This window comes from Musca domestica, unplaced genomic scaffold (genome assembly GCF_030504385.1).
Source record: "Musca domestica strain aabys unplaced genomic scaffold, Musca_domestica.polishedcontigs.V.1.1 26, whole genome shotgun sequence".
NCBI lineage: Eukaryota > Metazoa > Arthropoda > Insecta > Diptera > Muscidae > Musca > Musca domestica.
In genome coordinates, this window is record NW_026712283.1 from 2172945 (window position 1) to 2184594 (window position 11650).

The window sequence follows — 11650 nt, forward strand, 5'->3', positions numbered from 1 at the left end:
AATTTATCGGTCCACACACCACAAAATACATATCGGAGCCGAGGTTCACAAAATGGAAACGTACGTCCCGAAATTCTCTCCCTTTGAGCTGATGTTGGTCATTATTTGTACAATAAACCTAAAATCGGATTAAGGAAGATATATCCAAATCTTTGCCGTTCCGAGCTTTATAAGATATCTGGTACTAAATATCACTGTTGTCGATTACATATTACGGATGTAAGGGACTTCAACACCAAACCGGATCAACCATATATATGTTGGCTATAGCTATATCTGAATCGATTTTCTCTAAATTTGATGGACTTGCTTCTAGTCTGAATTCGGTCGGATATGCCAAAATTCAGGTCATTTGGACTGATATTGGGGATATATATGAGGGCTATATCCAAATCTGAACCGATCTTGACAAAATTCGATACAGTTATTTCAGAGCTGTATCTGGTATCTGGCAAGATCATTGTTGTGGAATGCATATTACGCTTCTGAGGACCTTAAACCCCAAATCGGATAAAATATTTATATGAAAGCTATTGCTATATCTGAACCGATCTCGATAAAATTTGTCAGAGGTATTTTTGAGCACTATCTGATATCCGGTACCAAATATCGTTCTTCTGGAGTGCATATTACGCATATGAGGGGCTTAAACCCCTAAATCGGATGAAACACATATATGGGAGCCGTAGCTATATCTGAACTAATTGTCTCCAAATTTACGTTCTAAAAGAGTTCCTCTTTTACATCTCTTTTACATCTGCCAGTTGTTTGGACAGGTCATCTCTCTCAGCTTCCAAGACTTGCCGCGCTCTTTCTGAGCTAGCCAATTTTTCATTGACTTTCTCTAACTTCGTTTTCAGATGTTGCACTTGATCTTCCTGAACACGATGTTTTTCTTCGAATTGTTCATCTTTGGCCCGCAGGTTTTCTTCAGATTTGGCGAGCAAATATTTTTCGTGGGCCTTCGCATTTCTCAATATCATTTCACTTTTTCCACTTCGATTATTATTTGAGAACGCAATTCGATTGCTTGTCCCTGCAGAGATTGTAAATTATTTTCATAGGCTTGCATTTGTTCGTGCAAACCATCTTCCAATTCTCTGTCGTAATCTTCCTTTGTTTCGACATAGTTAAGTTGTCTGTTTTCTTCCACGAGAGTATCCATCGTAATGGAGGTTTCATCGAATCTTCGATTTCTTCATCGATGTCCAAGTTTGTGTTATTGCGACTCCGGGTTGCTAAAAGCTTCATTGCCGATAACATACACATATCCACATCACAGCACAATGTCTTCATATGGGTTGGAAAATATTTGTGGTGTACCCTCAAGTACCGTCGTAACTGGTAATATGAATTTTCTACCAGTACCTTCCATGCCGCGACGTGTTTCACCTTTTCAAAGGCTGACGTCGACGTTAACAACTGGAAATTGTCTGCCAAAGTGGTGATATCTTCTTCAATTTTTTTATTCATTTTTAATTTAAATGTTTTTATTTTGGACTTTTGATGTCCTCTTTTCAAATTTGTATTTTTTTTGTTTTATTGGGACTTTTGTTGTCCTCTTTTCGTTATGTTTTTTTTTTTTTTAATTTGCCCCGTGGGTCTTTTTTTTAAATATATATGTTTAAATTTTGCCCTTATGGCTCTTTATAATTTTATCCCTCAACGGATTTTTATTGGTAGCTATCCTCCTCTTTTTTGAAGAATAGCTACTTCTGCTTGTAGTGAGTCTCTTACCACTGCACAGTGGTCGCTGCCATTGGCCAAAATTCAAAAAATTAAAATCAGATATTTATTATCAAATGTGTACACATTAACTCTTAAGAGGTTAAGCTTTTTAGAAAACATAATAATCTTGGCTTCATTCTAACGGCCCACTTCGAGAATAGCATCAAAAAAGAGGAAATGCAGTTAGTTGCTTTTTTCAGTGGGATCAGTGAAAAAGTAGAGTAAAAAAAGAGCTGTATTACAAAATTAAATACACTTTAAAAAGACAAATCTTGGTATAATTATTGACAAGCAAGTTATTGACTTATTTTTAGTGCAGTAATTTGTGTGTTTAGTAGTTGGGTATAATATAGACGATGTGAGTATTCTAAGTTGCCTTTAAGATTAATTTTGAAAATAAAATTGGATTTCAGTTAAAGTTTTAATTGTTTTCCCCCCTGAATCCTCCAATGTGATTTTTTTTCACGCCATTAGTAATGGTCCTAAGATTCTTGAAGTGCTAATTTAACTTTCAGATTTTGTCAGATTTGTATGTTATGCCCAATATACTGAAGTGACTTCGCTGCAATTTTGTCAATTCTATGGTGCTAATGACATAAATATGTCATATGTCATAGAATATGTTTTTGTTGTTTGGATTGATAAAGATGTAAATGAGAGGTGTTCAATATTGTTACAAGATTTGACTTCCGGATGCCATATTAATGTCAAAAAATTTAAGGACTTTACACTGGAAACTGGTAAAGAGTTAACAAATAGATACCCATGATACTATCTTACACCCACAGTTCATAAAATTGTAATACATGCTCCCGACTCTATAAAATATGTCATTGTATCGATTGGAGAATTATAGGGAGGCCGCGAAGTCTGCCAACAAATATATAAAAAAGTTTCGACTAAATCATACCTGAAAAAATGCTCGTGTTTCAACAAACACAGATCTTATTAACCGTTTTCTTCTGAGCTCTGACCCTTTTATGACGGGACAGCGAACGTTAGCAAACAATAAAATATATTATTAAAATCTGCATTTGATTTACTTGAATAACACTGAAATTTATATATATCCATTAGTAACTTTGATTTAATTTTATTTTGAATTGTTTATTTTGTTTACAAAAACATTGTCTATTTTGTTTACAAAAAAATAATCAAATTTGGAATTGATTTGTATAAAAATACTTCTTTTTTGGAGGTACCTTTACAGAGGGACTCTACCTGAAGGCAGGCCGTTCCAAATAATTTTCAGTAAGACTATTTTTTAGGTCTTTAGAACGTAAAATGTCAAATAACAGAACAATCTTGTGTAGAAATGTGACGAAAATTGGACAAATAACCCTTATTCGGGAGGTACGTTGTAAGGGGACCATGCCAAAACATGCTTCGACCATATCCATTTTGTCACATTTTTTATTTTTATCCCATCAATGTACCATAACCAAAGATTCATATTGATATCTGCACTGAAAGTATTTTTGGCCGCTGTTCCCATGCGACCTCGACCACTGTGCACTGGTGGGGGAAAACTCCTACTATTTTCGTTTTGTGGTCGCTAATTCGATTCACTTTGACAAAAGTGAAGGCTCGATTGACCAATGTAAAGGAGAATAGAGTCCAATCTCCCTCTTCGATTGTCAACTCTATTCTGTGTTCGGTGAGAAAAGAAACACGACCGCTTGGTTAGGGTGCTATTTCAATTCTTTGTATTTGGCTCGAAGAACCAAATATAAAATGTGAGAAAAGAAAGAACAACCTTATTCTTTGGATGTAGTTTCAATTCTGATTTTATTTATCTATTCCAATATTGAATGGAGAACATTGCAGGGCTGCTTATCATTTCATTCTAGTGGTCTTGTGCATCTACTGAGCGCATCGATATCTGTGCGTGTGGGTCATAACCTTTATTATGTGACACATTATCGTATGCGTCAGCGCACAAGATCACCGAATTGTTCACATGTGGTATTTTATGTCGGCTGGGAAATATGTAATTTTTGAATATTGATTGTTTATTGCTAGTTTTTCCCAGCGCCTCAACCGCACTCAAAAGTATGTACAAAGTATTTTGTACACTTATAATACTGAAATTGGCACATTCGCCAACCAAAATTTAGCTGGGTTTTGCCTGCAGAGGGCTTGCCTAATATCTTCTGAATATGGAAGAACTCGCAGGGGTCTTCCGCCCATGAATGTTATTAATTCTTTTTTACTTCCTCGTTAAGAGATACTTGTAAAAATCTTGTACTAAACGTATTTTCATAGATGTCCACCACAACATTTCCTTTTGGCAAATTTTAAAAAATCTTCCCATTATTTGCTCATTCATCCGCAACATTCAACAACATATTCCTGCCATTGTAACAATCTATTACATTAACAATAACATTTTGAAGGAGAAAACTTGATTCTGACCCATTATTTTTTTATTTCTTTATCTGTCATGTGGAATATGTGCGTGCCAAGATTTATCTTAATCTCATAATCACTTTTCCATTTTGCAAAGTTTTTCTTTTGTCATCAAGATTGTTGGGCGCGCACACACACACAACCACCTACCCTCCCACCCATCTCCCTCACGTCCACTCGCTGACATTCACAGAGCTACAATCTTCGTTACTCCAACAAAAACCCCAAAATTGTCCACTCTGCCACTTAAAGGCACACAAAGAGTAAAATGGATTTTCTCTCTTCTCGTATTCAAATTGTGTAACATCGGTGGTAGGGGCACCATGGACGAACGGAGGGACGAATACAAATGCACTGCCATAAAAATCTGCATAAAAATAAACTTTGGCAAAAATGGTCAAAAATCTCAAATGTCCAGTTAAAATGGCAATAGGAGCTGCTGCTACGACGACGAGTAGCAACTCGGCATCAGTAGCAGCAGCAGTAGTAGTAAATGGGTAGATGTGATACTGGAAGTGGTTGTGGTAGTTACATATGCAAGTTGTGTTTTTTGTTGTTGTTGTTTGTTTCTTTGTGTGTTGTTCCTTGTGGCATTTTTTATAGGTTGGCTGTGTTGTAGTTGCTGTTGTTGTTGTTGTTGATAGCAATAGCTTGTATTGTGTTGCATTTTAACATTTTCAAGTGCATTTTTTGATAGCTCCACCACCACCACCAACATCAGCATCAGCAGTAGTAGTTACTTGAGAGTACTTGTGAATTCATACGTATGTATGTATATATGTTGTATAGGATTGTGTTACACACAAACCGAAAAAAACACACACACACTTATGTGCGAAGTTGGAAGTAAAGGCTTATCGAAAAGATAATACACAGGACTGCAACTAGTGCGTATCATTATAACACTATGTTGTGAAAATATTTTAGGTTTGAGTGGGCCAAATAGTTTCGAACACATCGAAATATTGGCGGATTCCAGCACCCACTTTATCGATTATCAATAATTTATCCTTATAATTATACCCTACCCCACATAGTGGTAAGGGTATTATGTCTTTGTGCATTTGTATGTAACATGGACATGGAAGCGATATAGATCCATACTTACTTTTGAGGATCTTCATAGAATCACTTTCTTAGTTGATTTATGCATGTCAATCCGTATGTCCTTCCGTCTGTCCATGTATTTTTGTGAGCAAATGCTGGTCGCATTTATTATTCGGTTAAGATGAAATTGGCCCATGGCCGAAGCCTATTGAAATTGGTGAGAATCGGTTAAAATTTAGATATGGCTTCCATATATATCTTCAACAGATTTCGGGTTAATTGTGCACCAAATGGCCAATATCAGTCGAAAAGGCCTGAATTTTGGCAGATCCGACCCAATTCAGTCTAGAAGCAAGTATATCAGATATAGCTATAGCTCCCATATATATGTTTCATTCGATATGATGATTAAGTCTCTCATATTCGTAATATGCACCCCATCAGAATGGTATTTGGTACCAAATATCCGATACAGCCCTCTGCCAAATTTTGGCAAGGCCTGCTCAGATTTGGGTATAGCTCCCATATATATCTTGAACCTATTTCGCGTTGATTGTGCATCAAATGGCCAATATCAGTCAAAATAACCTGATTTTTTTCACATCCGACCGGATTCAGTGTACAAGGTTATTTAATCGGAACAGATATATACAGGGTGAGATATAAAAAATTAAAAAAGCTGTAAGTTCGGTCCGGCCATCACCATTTGGAACGAATTTAACAATTCTCAATAAAATTAAAATCCCTTAAAAATTCTATTAAAATCTTGAAAATGCCGAATTTAGCTGTTATTTTATGGTCTATACGACGACCTGGACCTGCATAGGTAACTTTTATCATTAGCCATTACAATATTCAAATGCGAAACCTAAAAAAAATTGGTGAATAATTAGTTAAAATCATCAAAATACCGAATTTCGGAAGTTACCATTTTATGTGGGCTATACGAAGACGTGGACCTGCACAGACAATTTTCTGTCTTAGGCTGTAGTATCCATTTCGAACTTCAAATACCAAATTTAAAACAATTCCGGAGAATAATGTCGCTAAAATCAACAAAGTTCCGAATATCGGGAGGTACCGTTAAATGGGGGCTATACGAAGACGTGGATCTGCACAGACAATTTTCTGTCTTAGGCTGTAGTATCCGTTCCGAATTTCTGATACCAAATACGAAACGATTCCGGTGAATATTGTCGCTGAAATCATCAAAATACCGAATGTCGGGAGGTACCGATATATGGTGGCTGTAATAAAAAATGGACGTACATGGTCCATTTTCAATACCAAAAGTCCTGAAGACATAATATACATTTGAGCACAATTTTATCAATCTACTTTAATTCGTTCAAAAGCTAGAATGATTTCCACAGACTTAAAAACAGATAGAAGGACGGACATCGCTAAAGGGAAATAGAATTTTATGCTGATCAAGAATATATATTTTGTGGGGTCTAAAATGTATACCACCATAGTATGGTGGAGGGTATAAAAACTGCAACAAAGTCAAACGCCATAATTTTTAATTTTTTTTAAAATTGTATTGCATAAAAGCAAGAATTGTCGGAAATAGCATTAGATTTTAGAATAAGTTTAGATTTGTTTGAATTTGTTATCTTTGGCACGAATTATGGCCTTCAAACGTCCAATGAAACCGTCACACGCAGCCCGAATGTTGCTCTGCGGTATTTTGGCCCATTCCCGGCGAAGCCCTTGCTTGAGGTGATCGACACTTTGGTATTTTTTAGTGCCAACCTTGCTTTCCAAAAAAAACTCCAGACGCAATAGTTTAATGGAGAGGTATCCGGAGATTTGGTGGTCATTGTGCACTGGAAATGAAGCGGGAAACACCATTCTGTAACCATTTTTGGATGGCGCGTGCTGAGTGCGATGGTGCTGAGACCCCTTGGAATGTCCAAGGTCTGCGGCCAAAATGTTTGCATGCCCAAGACTCCAGAATATTTTCGCGATCAATATTCGGCATTTATTCTGATGCCACGGTCGATTAATACGAGCGGAGAGCGACCATCGGTTGTTATGGCGGCCCACACCATCACCATGGCCGGCGCTTGAGTTCTGGTGGCTAACTGAAGGTGCACATTTTCAGCTGACCCCTTTGGCAAGTAAACACGACCATTTTGTTTGTTTACAAACTGCTGGACAAGGAATGTTTTCTCATCGGAGAAAACCAAATTCGGCAATTGTCGAACACTTTCGGCCAAGCGAAGCAACTCTTTAGCTCTTTTGAGTCTATTTTCTTTCTGTTGCGGTGTAAGTTCTTGCACTTTTTGGAATTTCAATAGCTTTACCCCGAGATCATTTTTAAAATTTTTGCCGAATGGAATATTGTGATATGTTCAGCTCACGAGCCATTTTTTAGCCACTGCGACGCGGGTTTCAATAAAGACGCTTTTTTATTTTTCGAACCATTTCTGCTGATATTGCTATTTTCTTCCGTCCACTTCCTTGACGTCGGGCTACTCTACCGGTATCACGGTAACGAGCGATGCTACGAGACACAAAATATTTATTCGCATTTAAATGCAGGAGTGCTCTAACGATAGCCACTTGTGGTTTTGCAACCAAATATAAAGAAATCACATTATCACGCTTAAATTCCATCACGAATAACTTTTTTTCTGGAAAATTCTCACCAAAATGCTTTCCTACGTTTGTTAACAATATAATCAGCTATCCCTGGAATAATTTTAACAGCTGTCGGACGAGTGGCTTAGAAATGACAGCAGCCTGAAATTGGTTGCAGTTTTTTTTTCATCTCAACCTGCATGTGTCATCCGATTAGGGATTTTAAGTCCCTCACAAGCGTAATATGCTCTCCACAACAATGATATTTGGTACCAGATATTTTATAGAGCTTGAAAATACCTTTGCCAAATTTTATCGAGATTGGCTTAGATTTGGATATAACTCCCATATATATCCTTATTGCGATTTCAGGTTTATTCTGCAAATGATGGCTAATATCAGACCAATATGGAGTGAACTTCGGACGAACGTTTCCATTTGGTTGAACTCGGCTCCGATATATATATTTTTTAATAATCCTTCTCGAAGATGGTGTAAAAGGTAAAAATGTCTCCGCCATACCTGGTTAAAATTGATTCACATATACCTCCCATATATTAGTTTCCTCTGAAAACAAATTATAACTCCTCTAAAGCCAAAGTATGGTGGTATGGTACTTCATATAGTCGTCCACGCCCGACGTTTGACTTTTTATACCCTACACCACAAGGTGGTCAGGGTATTATGTCTTTGTGCATTTATTTGTAACAAGCAAAAGGAAACGAGATAGACCCATAGTTCCTTTTGATGATCTGAATAGAATCACATTCTGAGTTGATTTATGCATGTCAGTCCGTCCGTCTGTCCACGTATTTTGGTAAGCAAAGTACAGGTCGCATATATTGCCCGATTCAGATGATATTTTGTACTATCAAACAAGCCCAAGGACAAACCCTGTTTAAATTGGAGAAAATCGCTCAAAATTTAGGTATAGCTCCCATACATATTTTCGTCCAATTTGCCTTATATTGTGCACGAAACTTGTAATATCAGCCCAAATAGTATGAAATTTTGCACATAGGACCAGATTGGACCAGAAAATAAGTATGCCAAATTTGATCGAAATCGGTGCAGATATAGATATAGCTGCCATATATATTCTTCATCCGACTTGCTATATTTTTACTCCGCAGACGTAATACGCACTCTCCAACAACGATATTGGGGGAAATATATTAAATATAACTCAGAAACACCCTTGCTAAATTTTATCGAGATGGGTTAATATTTGTATATAGCTCCCATATATATATTTGGAATCCGTAGTAACGATATTTGGGGAAATATATCAAATACAGCTGTTGGATGAATCGGGAATAATTTGGCACTGGTCAAAACCAAATTTATAGTATTTTTTTAATAATCCGTTAATCCTGAAAAAAGACACAACAATGTTGATGAGTTTTATAATAATAAAACTACAAAACAACAACAACACAACACATCAGCAGTTTTTTTTTTCCTTACTCACCGGATTCTGTAACCAAGTGTCCCTTAGAGAATACAAATGAGTTTAAAACTCAAAGTCATTCAAAGATATGTGAGGTGTCATCTTAAACTCAAACACTTGACAACGCATAGCACAGCTGCTACCCCAGCTATCCTGTCATATCCTGTAATCTCGTATCTGGAATGCTGTTATAGGCAGAGTCAAATAAACAATTTTATTCGACAGTTTTAATGGTTTCACTTGTATTTTGGTTTCTTCTTCTTGTTAAAACATTTCGTCACCCAAATTGTTGGAATTTCACTTCGCTGCCAATGGTAATTCACAACTATTCTTTGAGGTTTTTTTTTTTCTTTACCATCCATTTTTTTGGGTGCAGCATAAAGTTACAATCAAGCGTAGGGCAAATATTTAAATATTCGAACGTTCTTTGGCGGTTAAAAATAATATTTGTCCAAAACTTCGCGATTTAAAATGGGGAGGATAAAGAAAACGAAACTTTGTCTGTTGTTGAAATATTATTTTATTAAGCATTCAGTTTGTTGTAAAATAACTTAAGGGGTTGGGCGTAGCAGAAGGGGGGGGGGTCAATATTCACTTTTTTTCCTGTTTATGACAAATGTATAATATTGACTCAAGTGTTATAGATCTGGAACCTATTCCCAAAATCCAAACAATATGAGAGCATTTTCGTATATGCAGCACTGTAAACCGTTTATTTCGCGAAAATATTTTATGTAAGCTAATGTTAGATACCCCCTTTACTTATCCCTTCTGTAACTACGCCCTTGCACATCTTGCCTCTAGGAAAATTAAAATATTGCGTTAAAAGGAAATGCAAAGAAAAACAGCTTTATGCAGCAAGGTGGAAAATTTATGCAATTCAGGCTGATTAAAATTATGATGTGGCTAAAGAGAAGAAACAAGTTGCAGCGTAGATAAACCGTAATTCTTCGGCAAGAAAGTTTTCCTGCGGGTTACTTGAGAAAATTTTGGGGAAAAATAAAATTTACGAAAATTCATCAACAGAATTTCTGAAACGGAAAAAATATTTTTCTTAAATAATGAATAACTTTGATTTTTTATTGGGTAAAACGATATTACATAGATTTAATTGAATTAAGAGTCTTTCACGACATTTTCTATAAAAATAGTCCTCGGGAAATCGTCTTTAAGATTGTTAAAAAATTCACTATAATTGTTCCTTAAAACCCATAATTATAGTCTTGAAAGCGCGTCGAAACATCTGTTTGTCCCTAAAAATCCAAAATTGTCCTTCAAGAAATTCCCAGTTATAGCTGTGCTGGCCTACAAAAAATTAAAAAAAAAAAAAATTATTTTTCAAAAATTCACAATTAGAATCACAAGCATCAAAAAAAATCTAAAAATTCTTCGATCATAGCCCTTATTATCCTTCAAAAAACATTCTATGAAAATGCACAATTAAACCACTGATTACCCTTTAAAATATATTTTTCTAAATCCGCAATAAAAGGTCATATTTTTTACAACCACGATTAAAGCCCACATTATACTTCGAAAAATATTCTTCAAAAATCCACGACAAAAGTCCTGGATATCCTTCAAAAAATATTACTTCGAAAACCAAGGATAATCAAGCATTTATCTTGGTTTCGAAAGAATTTTTTTTTTTGAAAAATATGTTTTTTCAAAAAAAAGGCCCTGATTACCATTCAAAAATATTCCAAGAATCTGAATATCCTTCAAAAAATTGTCCTTTTTAAATGCAGAATTTAAAAAAAAAATTAGTGCCAACCTTGCTTTCCACAATACTCCAGAAACAATAGTTCAAGGGATTGGTATCCGGTGATTTTAATGGCCCTTGTGCGCTAGAAATGAATATTTTCGCGATAATATTCGGCATTTATTCTAATGCCACGGACGATTAATACGCGCGGAGAGCGACCATCGGCTGTTATGGCGGCCCACACCATCACCATATCCGACGCTTGAGTTCTGGTGGCCAACCGAAGGTGCACATTTTCAGCTGACCTCTTTGGCAAGTAAACACGATAATTTAGTTTGTTTACAAACAGCTGGACAAAAATGTTTTCTCATCGGAGAAACCCAAATTCGGCAATTCAACACTTTCGGCCAAGAAACTCACGAAGAAACTCTTTAGCTCTATTGAGTCTATTTTTTCCTTGGCGGTGTAAGTGCATTCACTTTTTAGTACTTCAATGGTTTTACCGCGAGCTCATTTTTCAATATTTGCCGAATGGAATATTGCGATATGATCAGCTCACGAGCCATTTTTTCGAGACCCTCTATAGACGACCTGAAGGCCCAGGGATCCTCTATGGAAGAGCTGGAGGCCCAGGGAAAAAACTATTCTTTAAAATTCCATGCTTATGACTCTGATTATCCTTAAACAATTATTTTGTGAAAATCCCTTAAACAAATATTCTTTAA